The following is a 17,573-nucleotide window of genomic DNA, read 5'->3' as shown; positions in this document are numbered from 1 at the left end:
GTCTGACATTTTAATTCTGTGCAGACAGCCAGAGTGTGCCCTCGTCCTTTCCCTAACCCATCTTCACTGCTTTGTCTGAAAGGTGAAGTAATACTAGGCATGGTTGGTATTCATCTGCAATAAGAAGCATAAAAAGGCAACAAACTTTAATTGAACATGTGTCATTAAAGGAGTGTGAATGCATTGGAGAGCGATATATTACCAAGGACAGATTTAAAGGAACAATATCAGTCCACTTTAAAAGAAATAATTAATTCATTACATATTGTGCTTGTATCATTTTTTACTTCCCTGTCTGTGGTCTTGGGAAACATGAAGAGCCCAGCTCTGTTAGGAATACTCTCTGAGAAGAAATGAACCTTTTTCAGGCCACAGGAACAGAGAATTGAGGCTGGATCGCAGCCATCACTTCTGACATCCTCTAAGCAAAAGTAACACAATTTACGTACCGGTGTCATAAATGTTTTACAACTGGTGAAAAATGCTGTGATCTTCATGTGTGCTGACATTTCTCCACATACCTCTCCTTTTCTAGATGACTTGAAAGATATATAGTTATGAAACAAACATTTTCACAATATTTAATTGTATGCATGACATATTGCTTTGATGGCTCCACATCATCCCTCCTGCACTGCCATTTCCCTGTGAATGAAAGCATTTATTAGCTGGACTGATAGTAACTCTGTAGTGTACAGAAAATGAGCAATGTGTGTTCATTTTACTGAGTGGGACTGGAATCTGTGGATTTGGCCTGGTGAAAGGGGCAAAGGTGTGCAGTAGTGGTGTTGAATTTGTGACTAACAAGCCATGAGCCAATGAATGTGCAGCTTCATCAGATCCACCCCTGGCACATCACACCTGCCTTTAAAGCACCAGGATAGTGACTGGGAAAAAAAAAAACCAACATCACCCACTGGTTTTTGTAAACAATGGTGACAAGAATAATTGAAAAGACGCGGCAACTCTATCACTAGCTCCACTTCTCACACTCACGAGTTACAGTCCAGTAAGACATGACTCCGCTACGCCTCTTTATGCAGATTTTTTAAGCTGTTGGAACGTGACACCTACACTATGAAACGAGGTGATAACAGCTGATTGAGCCTACTAGTAAGTGTAGGAGGGTGCACTCTAGCTAATCTGTGGGAGTGACAACAACTGATAACGAATATTTAATGGGCTGATAACATCTGAAGCAGGTGACTAATGACTCCAATCCACTATTAATTAATCTAAGAATGATGAACTGGTTTAGTCTCTCTGCGGTAATTTGTCTCCACACCAGAATCTGAATAAACAGATAAATGCAGTTGAGACCGGAGACTGCCAGCTGAGAGCTACACGACGAAGGGAGCACGTTGCTATCTTAGACACAGGTATTGATTATATGGAGGGACATTGTTACCAAATTACATAGATACTTAAAAATAGTTATTTGTATCTATGTGGCGCTTCAGATCATCATCCTTACATCATGTCATGCAATGATACTTCTCATATTGTATTATTTCTTTGAGAATAGTTTATGTTATTATGTCATGTTTTAAGACTTGAAGAAATTGCTCAGTTTGAAGAATACGTGTGAAATGTTGCTTCTGTCATTTAGTACATGAGGTGTAGTGGCTGTCAACAGTGAGGATTTATCACACCACTAAATATATGTGCAACATTTGATCTCAGCGTTTGTTTGCCACATAATGTTCAGCTCCACGTGAAAATATGCCACGTGCCTATAATTACCTATTCTGGTGAAAAACAAGGATTTTCTCACAGATGTTGTCCCCTAGGATACAGGCTCATTTGATCAAGCCTTTATTTTGTAGCCACATTTATTTCATTATTTTGTGGTCTTAGATTTTTTATATTTCCAAGTTACTGCTTTGACAGTTCTGGGCATGCAGGAGTGATACCATGTGTTTGTCAGTGCTCATTAGTTAACATTTACTGTCTGTCAGCATACTGAAAGGACACACTCCACAGAAAACAGTCGGTCAGTAATACAGTATAAAGTGTCGATACAGATTAGTCAAAATAGATGAAAAAAAAATGTCTTATTTTATTTTATTATTCTAATTTAAAACAGATATGTTTCTGTAAGACTTTATTTCTGTGTTACAATGTTTTTATTAATTTCATGTGTTTTTTTAAATATATTAAATACATTGTCTAACAAGCGAGATAACCAACTGTGTGTTATTTTAATAAGTATTTTTTATTTATTTATATTTTGCTTTGCTATAATAAGGCACCCATGGTTTTCCACCACTCAACACAGCATCCCATTTCCAAACAGTCAGAATACAACACAGAGTCCTGCCCAGAAGTCTTGAATTACCACCTAATTTTTTCTTTGTTTTTGTTTGGAAAATGGGAAACTGGTGAAGCTATTTGGTGAAACCAGCAAACATAAATAGAAATATAGTGTATGAGGCAAAAACAGAGTAAATGATATTTGATATGATCACTTTTACTCTTCAACACAGTTTGAACTCTCTCAGGCTTAATTGTAATGTATATAACTGAATGAAAACGTCATCATGAAAATCCTGCCAGTGAGACTATTTCTGATGGAGCTTTGGTGAACAGTAAAAAGATCTACTGAAGGTCCAGATGTATCTCATAGGTGCTATTTTTTTTTAGCCCTGCCACTTCTTTATTATTTCTTTATTTCTACTTGTCAGTTTAATCATTTTTATAAGGTCACATTGCACACTACGTCAAGATACACAAGTTTTTTGGTAACAGCATCTTTTGACACTTTGCTGATGTAAAACTACTGTCATGCCTGTCAAACTGTGTTAACGTAAAGGCATGGGAGGCTAAAGCGATGTGAAGAAATTATGTGGGGGGTTTTGGCAACAGGCTGATTAAAAGAAAGTACCCAAAGATACAATTTAAATCTTTATTTTTGCTGAATTTTCTGTTATGTTTACGCTGGTTCATCCCTTGGGTTAGATGTCGTTTTTTATGCTTGAATGATTCACAAGTGTTAAGTGACTAAGCAAGTCAAAATCCTTTACCATGAAAATGGTCAGGTATAAGATAAGTAGGCCAAAACTGTTAAAAACTCAATGTAAGTAAAATAAACTCTAAGCAGCTCTGATGTATGTAATAGCTGATATGATACCAGAAAAACTATTTTAAAATAAAGGAATTTTCCATGTTAATTTATACAAATGCTTTTCCAAACAGTGCATTTAATTCTTACCGTTTCTTCCCATAAATTTAAGTATAATAGATAATATGCTGGCAGAAAACCAGGACATTTTCTATTTTTGTCTTTTTTTTCTACAGTGCAGAAGGTACTTGAGTGTAAATTAAAGCAGCAATTTCACAAAATAGATGCATATATGAAAGAAAAAAAAATCCAAGACCATCTACTTTTCATGTTAAACGTGGCCTTGTGCATTATTTTAAAATTCTTGCCAAAACCAGGGTGGAATGAAATAACTAATGAGAGATTCATTTTAAGAGTGTCTTAGCTCTCTATCTTATCTGAAGCAACCCAGCCATAAAATGATGCCATTCAATGGGCCATTATACTCTAATCAGCTCAGAGGAGCTGAGCGTCTTTTACTTGGATTGTTAAACTCACCTTCAATGGGAATCCACACAACAAAAAGTAAATTACCGCTTGCATTCAGTACATTAGAAATATATGTTTTTTGTCATCAGTGTGAACAAAAGGCAAGCTCTTCTTTCATCTCTTTATTTTTGATCTTTGAATAAATCAGATTTTATATCCGGCATTTGATGTTTGCATAGTTGTGAGGTTCTTCTGCTTCTGTATGGAAGTGACATAATGATTTCCATAGTTGTGAAGCAGGAAGTGTGCCTTAAATTAACTGCAATAAAGTTGAAAGGTGGCATAACTAAGGGTTAAAGAAGCCTACACTTATACTGAGAAAGGTGACTGGAATACCTACTGATTCATACAGTTTCAGATTAAACTGAAAGAAGGGAAGGATCATATCACTCTGTGAGACCATTGACCCACTCGTTGAGCTGTGCTACTAATTTGCATGCCTGTTCTAACTACTCACTGAATACTTCTTCTTAATCTATAGCCAAAACTGTAATTTTATGGATTCTGCTTTCTACAGCTGGTTTGAATTAACCAGACAATGAACATAAAACGCAGAATCACCATGTTCTCACATTTAATCAGGCTGAAAATGAATAAAAAATGATCTCATCATTGTAAGATCACCCGAGGGAACACAATTTTGTTAGACCTTATTCATGGTTGGTAGATCTGCACTTTTTGTGAGCAGAAAATGGAGTTGATTGTATGGGGCAAAGGTGACTGGGTTCCGTTGTAAAGCAATGAAACGGAGCTGGGGTCTCAAATGTCCACATCATTTAAATTTAGGAGTTGTCTGATGAGCCCTGACAGACTGTGGTCATTCCTGTGGGGTGAGCTGCTATTGTTGCCAGCACAGATGTGGAGGGAGCTAAATGTGAACATATGGTCCTGGAAACCACACACAGGCATGCATGCATGTGAATGCATTGACATACATGTACCTTGCACACACACAAACTGTGGTTTCAGAGGGACTGAGAAAAGGCCATCCTGCTGTGCTGAGCTCCCTCCCACCTGCTCCTCTGGGCACAGGAAATATGGACCCCTGGAACGGTTAGTTGTTCACTTCTGTCATCGTGTTCCCTGCACATACATCTATCACACGCCTCCTGCGTTCTTTCGGAGTAAAAAGACTGACATGGGTGTGGAAAATCATAAAGAGAGGAAAGTGGGCGATTGAAGCCGAGAAGGAGGGAATTGGACTTCAGTTGATGAGGGAAGGTGAAGAAATTGGCACAATGGTAGGGGTAAGAGTATGAGGAGTATGTAAAATATAGTGCAGAGTGGGTGGAGGGGTGTCAACGGGGATAATAGTAGTCTTGAAGATGAGGGTGTGCTAGCTTATAAAACAAAATCAGCTGTGAAATGTTGGAGCTTTCAAAAGGAACATTTAATACAAAACAAACTGATGCAACTTAATTATTATTTATAATATTTGTGTCACTGGATATTTGCCTGCAAGAGCTTTTCAGCTTAAGCATACCCTTTTTTGAAACACCCTATGGTCTTTACTAACCATGAATAATGTTAAAGTATTCAATTATAATAAACAGCAGAACTTTTCAAGTTGCTGAGAAGCAGCTAGTGTAAAATGTAGCCTTGATTATAAGATGTCACTAGTTATCTGTCTGTCCCTGCAGGCACATGGGAAAAAGACAGGTAGATACCCTAGACAGTCTTACTTTTCATCTCAAAATGGAGAACAAATCCCTCTTTTTCTGAAAATCTATTTTCTATAGAAAGTACAGCTCAACTATTTTTCTGTTAAATGCAAAATATCAGAAAAAAACATCTAAAATGTTTTGATTGTGTAAAATCCTTCTCCTTTCATTGATGTCTGAATAAGTTAGAGTGTTTAGACATGTTTGGTGGGTAGTGAATGATGTTAGCGCTCCACAGCTTCTAAAACCTCACTTGAATCACATGATGCTTGAAGTGCTTTATTGTTAACTGTAAAAATATCCATCTTTTTTCAGCATATACAGATTATTAAATGATATGTTTTTGCTTTTGGAGAAGAAACATATAAAAGTACAAATTTTAAACCCTCTGACTCAACATGAAAGCAAAAATATTTAGGTTCAAGTAATTTAAGCACTGAAATAGTTTTGGATTCTTACAGTTTTCTTCTGTTCAATAAACTTTTATTTATATATATATATATATATATATATATATATATATATATATATATATATATATATATATATATATATATAGGTGGCTGTGGCTACAATGTAGCTTGCCATCACCAGTGTGTGAATGGGTGGATGACTGGATGTAGTGTAAAGCGCTTTGGGGTCCTTAGTGACTGAGTAAAGCACTATACAAAGGCAGGCCATTTGACGTTATAGGAATTATGTTTTTTATTCACTTTGTCAGTCAAAGAGCAACATCAGATTTTCTATAATTGCTCAAACATGCAGGAGTTGTGCAACACACCGCGGCCTTATGTAGCGGGGAAAACATCCTTCTTCTCCTTCTTTGTTAAAACCTTGCTTGAATTTAGCTTTTTCCTGTAAGTGCCTGTAATGATACAATCACTGTACAGGCACTGCTCTCGCTCTAACCAGACTTTCCCCTGCAGTGACTCTGCAGGCTTTTTCTGCAAGCAACTCAGCTTCCTGTGCCTTTTTTATTACATTTGTTTTGATACAGTTAAACATTTTTGAGTGTAACTATGGGTTAAATGTACACCGTGTAATTTTACAACAATTCAACTCTGCATTTTATTCTGTAGCTGTATGGTTGTGTGTTTCTGTGTGTGAACTGCTTTCTAACTTGGAAAGAAAGAAACAAAATTTCCTTGGAGAGAACAAATTTTATTATTTGTGGATGCTTTTTTCTCAGAAACATTTTGAATACTTCTCTGGGTGAGTTCATGAAACTCATGTGATTGTGACAACAGCTATGTTGTGGCAATTTTTGGGATTGCTTTTTCATTTGTAAGCACGACTTTTGTGATGTTTATCATTAAACTGACATGTAATGTAGGTCCTTTATCTGCCTTAGATAAATCAAGACAATCCTTAGCTGGGCGGTGGCAGCTTTCATTTTCCTTGGGATATCTGTCGCAGCTGCTTTAAGCCAAAAGAAAAGAAAAAAAATCATGTGAGAAAAAACAAATCCCCTGGGAGAACTAAAATAACACAATTAATACAAAAACAGCTCGGCAACCACACATATATTCAGGAGTAAGATAAAAAAAAAACAGAGGCTGATTATCTAGGCAACATCTTCTACCATTGTTTACTGTCATTAACATCGTGTTTTTCAGTATGTGGGGGGACAAAGAGTTCTGCTTGAATTGTTGAGTGTTTAAAACAATGTTTTGTGGTTCATTAACAATCAATTACTGATTCAAATAACAATGTAATTTCCCAGATTTGCAATTATATCTTGTGTTTGTATTATTCTTCAGTTTAAAATTGACAGAAGTTCTTGAATAATTGATTGAATATCAAGTCCACGTCACATGTCCTTTTTCTGCCAGTAACTTACAAAAATAAAATAAAATAAAAACTTGCATGTCTGTCTTTTAGCATATGAATCAACTCTCTGAATACCCGAGTGTAAAATAAAAATGAAGAAACCATGTTTGGTGAGCAGAATATTCAACTTTGACTGCCTTCAAACCCAGACTAATGATCTGACCTGATTTTTGAGAGACCATCTCGCTCTCTTTTCTTCATTTCTTTCTGGTTTTTATTTTAATATTTCCATTTCCATTTAGACACATTTTTGTTGTGTCTTTTTTTTGTTTTGATGATTTTGCTGCAAAAAAAACACAGAACCAAAATGTGCACACGATGTGTAAATAGTACCCTCTCCTTGCTTTTTCTGTGTACTACGTGAGTGAATGAGATGAATGCCCACATTACACACAGAGTGTTGACAAGTTGCAGTAGTTTTGGCAAATGACAATAATGAATCATGCTGCTGTGATAATGATCAGAGTGAGCTGGTGGGGATAGCATTTTGTCAATAATGTGCTTCCTTTATTCTGAAAAGCCTCGTTATGGACATAAATACACACCACTGCTTTTTAATGGGTTAATTAAGACTATATCATTGGCAGCAGATGATACCATGAACACAGCCATCAGTCTAATTTAAATTCTTGAAACCTTGCATTTGCCAGCCTAATCACACCAGTGTTATTGGTTTTTGCAGCATTTCTGCTGAGCACTCCAGTGTTTGTTCTGTTGATGTTTAAATCTTCATCCTCCCATTCTTATTACTGTTTTGGGAATCTATTATTCCAGCCATGGTATACATTTCTGTCAGTTTTATAACCCAATTCAGCATGAGAAGATGAAAATAATTGTGCACCGTAATACAGTCATAAACTGCATCCAAGCTGATATATTGCACTGATTTGGGAGTTGTTTTTCTAAATCCTTTTTCTCCCCTCAAAAAATGCACAGCTTGCTTGACTGCATTTAAGGCAAACAGTAACTCAATAACTTGGAGAGGGAGAAAAGCAGACAATGTTCGTCATCAGAAAATAAACATTTTGTGATGTAGTGCAGATTATTTTAAAGTACCTGAATATATCAGTGCACCATGGTGTGGCATGTCATGTCATGTTATGGGGCGATCGTGGCTCAAGAGTTGGGAGTTCGCCTTGTAATCGGAAGGTTGCCGGTTCGAGCCCCGGCTTGGACAGTCTTGGTCGTTGTGTCCTTGGGCAAGACACTTCACCCGTTGCCTACTGGTGGTGGTCAGAGGGCCCGGTGGCGCCAGTGTCCGGCAGCCTCGCCTCTGTCAGTGCGCCCCAGGGTGGCTGTGGCTACAATGTAGCTTGCCATCACCAGTGTGTGAATGGGTGGATGACAGGTTGTGTAAAGCGCTTTGGGGTCCTTAGGGACTAGTAAAGCGCTATACAAATACAGGCCATTTACCATGTCACAGTCACACTAAAATATTCTCCATGACATTCTAACAAAATTCAAAAGCTTTTAATTGTACTGCACTACAATAAAGCAAGTGTTGATAACATCAGGTTGGTGATTAGTTTTGTCCTGTTAATGACAAAACTTCAATTCAGATGACTTCAGTTAAGAGTAACTGCAAATATGAGCATTGCTGCCCGACCAGTACCCTGTTTCAGTTTAACCCAACATTCGTGGCAGATGGCCGCCCCTCTCTGAGCCTGGTGGAAAGGGAAAAGACAAAAGCTAAATATAAATATTCAAAGGCAGTGTAACATTTTGACATGTGGCAGCATGGCCATAAGCAGCTATAAGTCTCGGCCTAAGTAACAAATGTGATGAATCAATGTGTGACACTCTAAATGGCTTTTACTTTGAAAAGACTACAGGAAATCTAGGTTATGGCCTACGCTGGGGTGGAAGAAACAAAAAACAACAAAAACAGCCGAACTAAAAAATTAAAGCAAAAATCAAAATCAATATTTCAAACAGAAAAAAACAAACAAGACACAACCAATGAGCCAAAACATGTAGTGTCCACACTTCAACATCCAGAGACGTGCATATGTTAAAGAAGAAGCGCACTCAGACAGTGCAACTCCCCTCACAGAGCAAGGACAATATGCTTGTTATGGCATCATCGTGACTTCGTAGGCTGTTATATTTAAAAATAAAAGGTGCGTCGTACATATATATCATTATATTATGATTTCTTGAAAATCTTTTTCAACTTTGACCTGTGACACTAACAATGGAGGTCAAGGTCAAATTCTTAGCCAACCAAAATACTCATGTTTCACAAGACTTAGTATATTCCTGTGAAGTGTGAAGACGATGTATAAAAATTGTGGGTAACATAAAGTTTTTACTGATTTTCACATTTGTTGTTGGTATCTACCATCACACAATATGATATCTTGAAAACTGTGCAGGCTAGACTACTAACGAACACACAGAGAAACAAACAAACACAACAGGTTGCATATTCTCTCCCTTCGGGAAGCAGAAAAAAATAAAACAAAAACTCAGCGTTTCAACGTCAAACACAGGATTTCTGGCAGAAAAGTTATTAAGCCTGGTGGTTGCAACTGGTGATGGAGGTGAAAGGTTAGGGTGGGTTAATGTTTCAGCACATCCACCCAGTATTGCTTTTGCTAATTGTGTGCTGTAAATTGAACAGCAGTATAGGTACAGCTGTTTCCACCTCTGTGCAGATACAGTGGGTTAGACACCGGGGAGTGCATTTTTCACTTCTAGCATTAAAGGAGAGGTTATGGGCTGTCAGTGCGAGAGCACCAAATTATGTCTTGGTCACATACAGAGATGCATGATTTAAACTACAGTAATTATTAGTCAACATAAATGGATCAATATGAGCTCAACAGTTTTGAATTTAAATTTAATTTAAATCATAAACATTCTTCTTATTATAATGTCTTTAGTCATAACATTGGCCTTTATTCATTTTCACCTTCTTCAGTGGGTTGTTTGAGCATGCTCACTCTACAAGGAGTCAAATTATGTATAATTAACTCTAACAGCAAGCTAACAAGATGCATTAGCTTAGTGGTTGTTCATGCTATTTACAGAAAAGTGGCATAAAATGAAACCCTTCTGTGCAGCATCAAGTAATAAAATTCTTACCGCAAACTCAAACTCAGTCGAGTAAATCATCTTAAACTCGCTCTGTGGAAAATTATCTGTCTTCTTCATTTCTTGAAAGAAAAAATGATACTGTCCAAAATAGGACAAATATAATTATCAATAGCTCTCATCTCCCTTCTCTAAGAGTTGCCGAGACTAAAACTCACTTTCAAAGACTTGCAGAAATTTTTATGGATAACTTTTGTGCTCCACCCTTGACTCAACATGCCTTTTTCTCCTTAAGTAGAATTCACCCAACCTCTGGGAAAGGGCAAAATGAAACTTAGAAAGCTCCAAGTCATTTTGACATGAAAATCTCTTTCATTTGCAGACGTCTTCGGAGCATTTAAACAGAGTGTGAACAGAATCTCAAGAAACATCTTCAGCGTTTAGTTTTTTAAGTTAGACAGTCCTTGAGCAGAAAAAAAAACCTTTCATCCAGCAAATGTCAAAAGTTGGCAGCTTTTTCCTCAGTGTTTGACAGGAGGTTACCGTTATGAAGCACAAATGCCCCAAATCCTCACAGAAATATTTGTGATCTCTCTTCCAGCTCTCCTGGTGGGTAAAAAAGCTTCTGGCATTCCACATTCTCTGTGCGGTATTTTGAATAATAACAACACGCTCCACCATCCTGTGGCCATCTGCTCACAGAGGCAAAGAAACAGGTTTTTCTCTGTCCAGGCGGTAAATGCCATTCAATATCAGTTATGACCAAAGAGTGGCAGGTTGAATCTGGTCCTCCCAAGTGACCATGTGCTGGTAATTACATGGAAACTCCAGCCTCTGCGCTCTCAGCTGTGACATTTGCCATGAAAATAATGATGATAGTAATAGCTTTATTTGTATCACACTTTCTTTATTTAAACAGTTACAAAGTGCTTCACAGTTTAGATAAAACTTACATTAGAGAAGTGTAGATTTACCCCGGTACATATAAACACAGCTAAATCCCAAACATCAAGTCACTGATGTCGGCACTTTACCTGCAGGAATAAGAACAAGGCAATGCTTCCTGTTGTTTTTCGTAGTTCTTTTTATTGACACTATTCTTGTGCCTCTTTAAAGCCATATTTACCCCTTGCCATTGAAAATTTAGTTGTATTTCATCTTAAATATACAGCCATCCATTCATTCATACATAGATTTTCCTACACACATTAGATGTGAACTATAGCCAAGATTAATGAGTGAAATGTTCAGGAAAAGCTGAAGAGTTTTCAGCACCCGTTTAAAATAAAGCATGTATTTAGTCGAGCTCATGTGGAAGACTGTTCCAAAGTTTAGGTGTTACAAGCTCAAAAGTGTTTTCACATCTGGATTAAAATAAAAGCATGGGGCTGTCCAAAGTCCCCGGTCAGACGATTGGAGGGGCCCAATACTTGAATAACGTCTTAACATGTTTGCTATGTATTTTAAAAAAATGTTATCAGTAAAACTGTTCATATAAAGCTGAAGAGTTATGCTCTTTTCAAACTCTTTCCAAACCAGCTGCTGCTCCCTTCCCTCCTTATTTGAAGCTATCTTTCTTCTAATTGGCTACCACTGGAAAACAGAAGGTTGGAACAGCTGGATGGGCTTTTTGTGCTCACAGCTGTGTGCCTGAGGTGACCGTGTTGGGGGACATAGACTCTCACTAATATCATGCAGTACAGAGCCAAAATTAGAAGCAGCTACCCGAAGAAGCACTTTGAAACTTGGGTTTCTGGGTAGTAGAGACTGCTTGTACATACCCCAATTGCCTTTTCTTCTCATTCTTTTGGCAGATACCAGATGCTAACCAAAGCTACCTTAGCATCCTCCTGCATGTCCTCTAACTTCATTATTTTAAAGGTACGAAAAGCATCATACATTTCTATTCATTTTCTGTTCATTGGTGTTATTAATGCATGAATTATATATCAAATTTCACTCTTTTAAAGCCCATTTTCTAACATTTTGGAGTAGTCCTCCCATGCTTAGCTATCACTGCTAATTGTCTCCACCCCCTGTTGAGAATTTAAATCACCAAATGTCTCCTCTGACACACATGGAGTCACAAGCTGTGAGTTTGACCAGCCAGTGGGGAATTTCACCAAGAAAGTAAAAACACACGCAGAGTTATTATCCCCCAACCTGCTCTGCACAGCCATGCCCAGTATGAGCCATGAATGAAGTCCTCACTTGGTTCCCACAGGTGAACGCTGTTAGTTGTGTATGAGAGAGCACCAGTAGGAAGAAATGCCCATTGCTAGTGTTTTGACATGCATGCTAATTAATTGTAATGTCTCTTTTGCAGGAAAAGGCAGTATGCTGTGCAATGCTCAGACTGCAGGGAAAGAAAAATTTGGAGCTATTTACCAAGTCCAAATCCTAAGAAAGCTACATTGCTTGCTTAGGATTCGTTTTAAAGTGTGTAACAGCTTGAGCAGCAAAACTACTTTACCAAGAAGAGAATAACTGAAAACCTTATCACTACAAAGGATGTAACATTTTTAAATGGCAGGTAATTCAAAATGCAACATTTCTTACAGCTCAACAAATATCAGCAAACACACAAACTGTTTCTGTGCAGTCTGGACCACGGTATGTTTGCTAGCTAAAGTTATAGTTGCTTTCATTTCCCAGCAAGATAAAAGAATCAGAGATAACTTCACTTCAAAGATGTAGGAAAAAGAGAAAAATGAGGGAAGATCTTTTTTTAAAGGACTGCTCAGTGATCTTTGATAAACTGGAAATTTATAGTTTGCATGTACTGCCATCGTTTTATTTGAGATATTTTAATGTGATATTCCATGAAAATACCAGACTAAAACTGATTCGTTTGTGTCAGGGTTACTGGGTCGGTGACCCAGTGTTTTCAGTTTTGTTCATGTTCAGTTTATTTTGCCACTTCCATGTGTTCACTTCCTGCTTTTCCTGTGTCAGCTCGTCTTGTGTCATTAGCCAGATTATGTTCAGCTGTGTACTCACCGGTCTCTCATTATCATCCTCATCAGTCTGTGTATTTAAGCCCTCTGTTTCTACTCGTTCACTGTCGTGTCATTGATGTTAATGTCGTCTGTATGTTCAGTTCGTCAACCAGCCAGCCAGCCAGTCAGTCCTTTGTTCATTCATTCATTCATTCATTCATTCAGCCAGCCATTTCCTACCTCTGTACTGTTTGTTCACTCCTTCAGCAATAAACATCCACCTTCACCTACCTGCCTGTGAGTCCAGCGTTTGGGTCCTCCTTCTCTCATCCACGACACTACTCCTGACAGTTTGCAGTACTGTGGTGAATTTGCACAGGGGCAGAGCAGATCTGTTCATCAGATCAGTTTGAATTTAAAGCTGATGATGCTTAGATTCATCCACTGAATTCCACCTTTATGCAAACAGTATATTGTACATGAAATATATGCGCATATCTTGATGAACTGCATGAATACACAAAGAGCAGTAAACCTCAGAGTAGCAGGAGCAGCAGATGTCAATTGATCACAGTCTGTCCAGAAAGAAAATCTACTGCAGCTCTCAATAGAAAATATTGTGACTTAATTATTTCACCCATGCTGCAGCACTAGAACAAATCTTAGGATTCCCACACGTGACAAAAGTTATTTTAAACCGTTATAATACTATATGTGGGGTTAAAGTTGTGCATTTATGATAAAGGGAACAGCAAATAGAAATACTTTTTTTTAATCTTCTTTGTTTTTCTCTGTTCATGATTTATATTAAATATATTCAAGTCAAGTAAATACATTTTAATTCGAATTTTTGGTGGGTAAACATAAAGTCTGCATTCCTGTGAGTCCTGTCAGGTTTTACAAACCAATGGTTCTCTTCCTGGTGGATACATCCATCTTTTATTTTAATTCAAGTTTGATTTCCAAGTTGCTGTCCATATAATATATTTGCAACAACTGCCATTTGGCTAAAGTTCAGCAGTGATGCAGTGAGTAAAATGTAGTGGTTGTAACTGTATGCTGAACTAACACTCTGCCTTGGAGACACTGAAACATCTTCATTTTAAGAAATTAAGTGTGCAGAGAAGCTCAGAGGGGGTTTTATCCACTCCCAATCTGTAACCCTTGAAAATGTCATCAACTGGCACAGCCTTAAAGGCTCACGGGATGGGGTGTTTTCCTCCAAATAACTGGATAAATGAGTCAACACAGTGTGTCTGTTAGGAATAACACTGAAATATCAGACATCTGCTAACCATGTGAGGAAGCGAGAGGACATTTAAACATCCTCTCTTTCGCCAGAAACAGAGGAACATGCTCACTCTTTAAGGAGTCAAAATGTTTTTGGTTCACACATTTTTGTCATTTTTTTTCTTGAGCTGGAATAAGAAAACACCTGACAATAGATGGACACTGCTTTCACAAGCCAGGCACAGGCTGTAACCAACTCGTTACAGTATCCAGACCCAGAATCTTTCATTCAGTAACTCTATCCTGAATGATTCCTTCCATTTGTTTTTTGGGGGGTTTATGCATAAGCAATTTTGTTAGAACAAATACTATATAGGTAGAATATGTATTTTATTTAGTTTTGTATGTTTTAGTGCTGTTTACATGCCTTCATCTCCTCATTTCTCACATGTCGCATGTCCTGCTTCAAACAAATAACTGGCTCCAGATTCTGCAGAACTCAGGCTTTCACCAAAAACCAAGAGAAGTCACTGCATCATAACTGTTTCAGTGTCTTTGTACCATCTTCCAGAGTATTTGAGTGGACTTTAAGAGCTTACTTTTAGGTAATCTACGGCTTGTGTTCATACTATTTGAAATCTGAGTCGAATACAAGCTCATATGTGGCCTGACATCGTCGGGCAGAGGTTTTAAGGAGCTATGAAGCTAAGAAAAGTTGCTTGAGGCAAAGAGGTTAACAGAGTCAGTGACCCCTTTCAAATCTTATTTCCTATATACTTTAATGCTGTTATTTCTCAATTTAAATGCTTCTTTAGATGCATTTTATCGATACTGCTTATCTTCTTCAGGGATACCGTTATGATCTGCTTGTTTGTGGCTTTCATAAAGAACTCCTATGACAGCTAATCATTAAACCAACAATAGATGCCACCTCGGTCACAACCTGTGGTTACAATTCACCATTTTCTGTGATAAATTCTCAAAGTAGTTAACCCCAAAATGCCATACATAGGCTAAGCACTTCCTAATCTCCCAAATTAATCACCGTAATCAGATTCTCTTCTTCTGTGACCCCGGCTTTTATTTTACTCATTGTGCGCTTAACCTTTGTAATTAGTTTCACCATAATTTTTCTTGAAATCCTCTCCGACATGCCCTATTTCACTTGCAAATAATTGTCTGCTTGTCAGACTGTGATGGTGAGTCGAACGCTGTCCTTTCTAAAATCTCTCCCTCCTCCTCTGTGTGCATATTATTATGAGTTCCATTTCGTTTTAACTGGCTGATGCTGTCAGCAGACTGCTTTGTGATACACACAAAGTTAAAATTCCCCAAACAGGCTTTGTATTTCAGCATGGAACAAAACAAGTATGACCAACTGGGGTGATAATAACTGTCCAACCGGTTTAGCTTGAGTTGTTTCTGCACTTGGCAAACGGACTCAAACTAATGAGAAGCCAAGTCATTATGTTGGCTAGTTCCAGAATAATGCTAATGAGAGCTTTGAGCAAGGCTGTATTCTAAAAGGTCAGGCACAGGAAAATTAAGAAAAAAAGTACATTTAGTGTTAACATCATAAAAAAGTAGGTATTTTCTCCCAGGATGGGTTATGCTATTCAAACAGGAATGCATCACACCAGGGCAGGACACTCTGTCAGTCTGCTTGATGTGTTATGATAATGGCGTCTACTCTGAATAGAGATCACACAACTGCATGGTAACAGAGGTCAAAAAATCTTTTTTTATTTCAAACAAAGGATGGCCAGCTAATGCTCCAATGTTCTCACCTACAGGGACGTTTGTAATGATGTGGACATAAAAACCTGGAAGATGAAAGATTGTGCTTTCGTGAGCCATATGCCGTGTAATTCCAGTTTAAAACGTAACCTTAGTTAATCACGTTCGGAAACCTATTAATGAAGTTGGAAATGAATTCAATTACACTCTGACATCTGGTGCAGCTTGCTTTTAACCACCACATACATTTGTCTGACTGAAATTTGCTCACGGTTACACACGAAAACGAAATGTTACAAAGACCTTATTAGAAATCTGAGCTTCAACGGTTCAGCACCTCAAAGAGTTTTCTGTTTCAGTTTGCACTTTATAAAATAGTGCGATTTTGTTTTCATTTCTATGTGTCACTTGTTGTAAAATCTCTGAACTCTGCTCTAGGCACAAACACTGGTTAAAATTCTCCAAAGACTTCTGTATCTACCAAAAAAAGTCAAGATATTAATCTTTCAGTCAGGTACTGTACCCCTACAAAAAGTGTCTCTCTCTCTCCTTCTATTGAATTAATTTACCAGTATCTCAAGACTGAAGGACCATTTAACAAATCCTCTTTTGATTCTAAGTAGCTCCTTAATGCATTGGTCCTTTCTTGGTGCAGCCATTTCCAATTAATCCTCCTGCATTATGCATGATTACATTAAACAATCCAATAAATTGATATGGACTCTCTGGCTATGGAGGGACTCTGTTAATGGATATTAAATGGAGTCTGGGAAAAATTCGTTATTTCACTTATTGTTCCAAAAGGTAACATGCAAGGTCTGGGTGACACTTTATTCTTGCTTGGTCATTTCACCATACACCTCCACCTTTGTGTTTGTGTCCATTAAGACTCAATGGTGGAATTAAATTACATGCATGGTGCATAATGAACTCTATTAACACCATATATATCAATCACGTCAAGCTGTAGTTGTCCTTGTGTAACGATATGTATCAAAGAAAGTTAAACAAGGAAATTACTGATAATGCAATGAAAACTTCAAGACCTACAGTATCAGCAGGTGCATCTCTCGAATGCTGATTCATTATCTCCCCAAAGTCATTTCATACTTACTCAGACAGAGAGGGCTGTATAGAAAAGAAATGAAAGGACATGAAAACAGAAGATGTGACAAGAACTGATGCAAGGACAGCATGGGGCTTTTGATCCCTCTGATGGGGTCTGACTGGACACTCCAAAATTATAATAGATAATGCTCAGTGGGGTGGTGTTCACTCAACCTTGGTCCACAACTTTGAAATGACACATACTTTGACATACTTTTCCTTGTTCATGTTCCCAGAAAACTAAAGGAACAGTTTAGCAACCATCATTATGGTTTAAAGTTGTTATCATATTGTGGTAAAAAAACCATCATTCCTATTCTGAAAAATAATTATGGTATTACGCACTCCAGAAACAGAAAGCCACAATCCAAAAACACGTGCTTCCATTAAATATTGCCATCATGACTTTATCATGTTAATGACTCATTAAAAATAGTTTTCCTC

Source organism: Copadichromis virginalis, linkage group LG16, assembly GCF_057382275.1.
Source record: "Copadichromis virginalis isolate Kocher_CV1m ecotype Utaka linkage group LG16, C_Virginalis_male_GT1.1, whole genome shotgun sequence".
Classification (NCBI taxonomy): Eukaryota; Metazoa; Chordata; class Actinopteri; order Cichliformes; family Cichlidae; genus Copadichromis; species Copadichromis virginalis.
The sequence above is the reverse complement of the archived record's forward strand: the minus strand, read 5'-3'. Positions refer to the sequence as shown.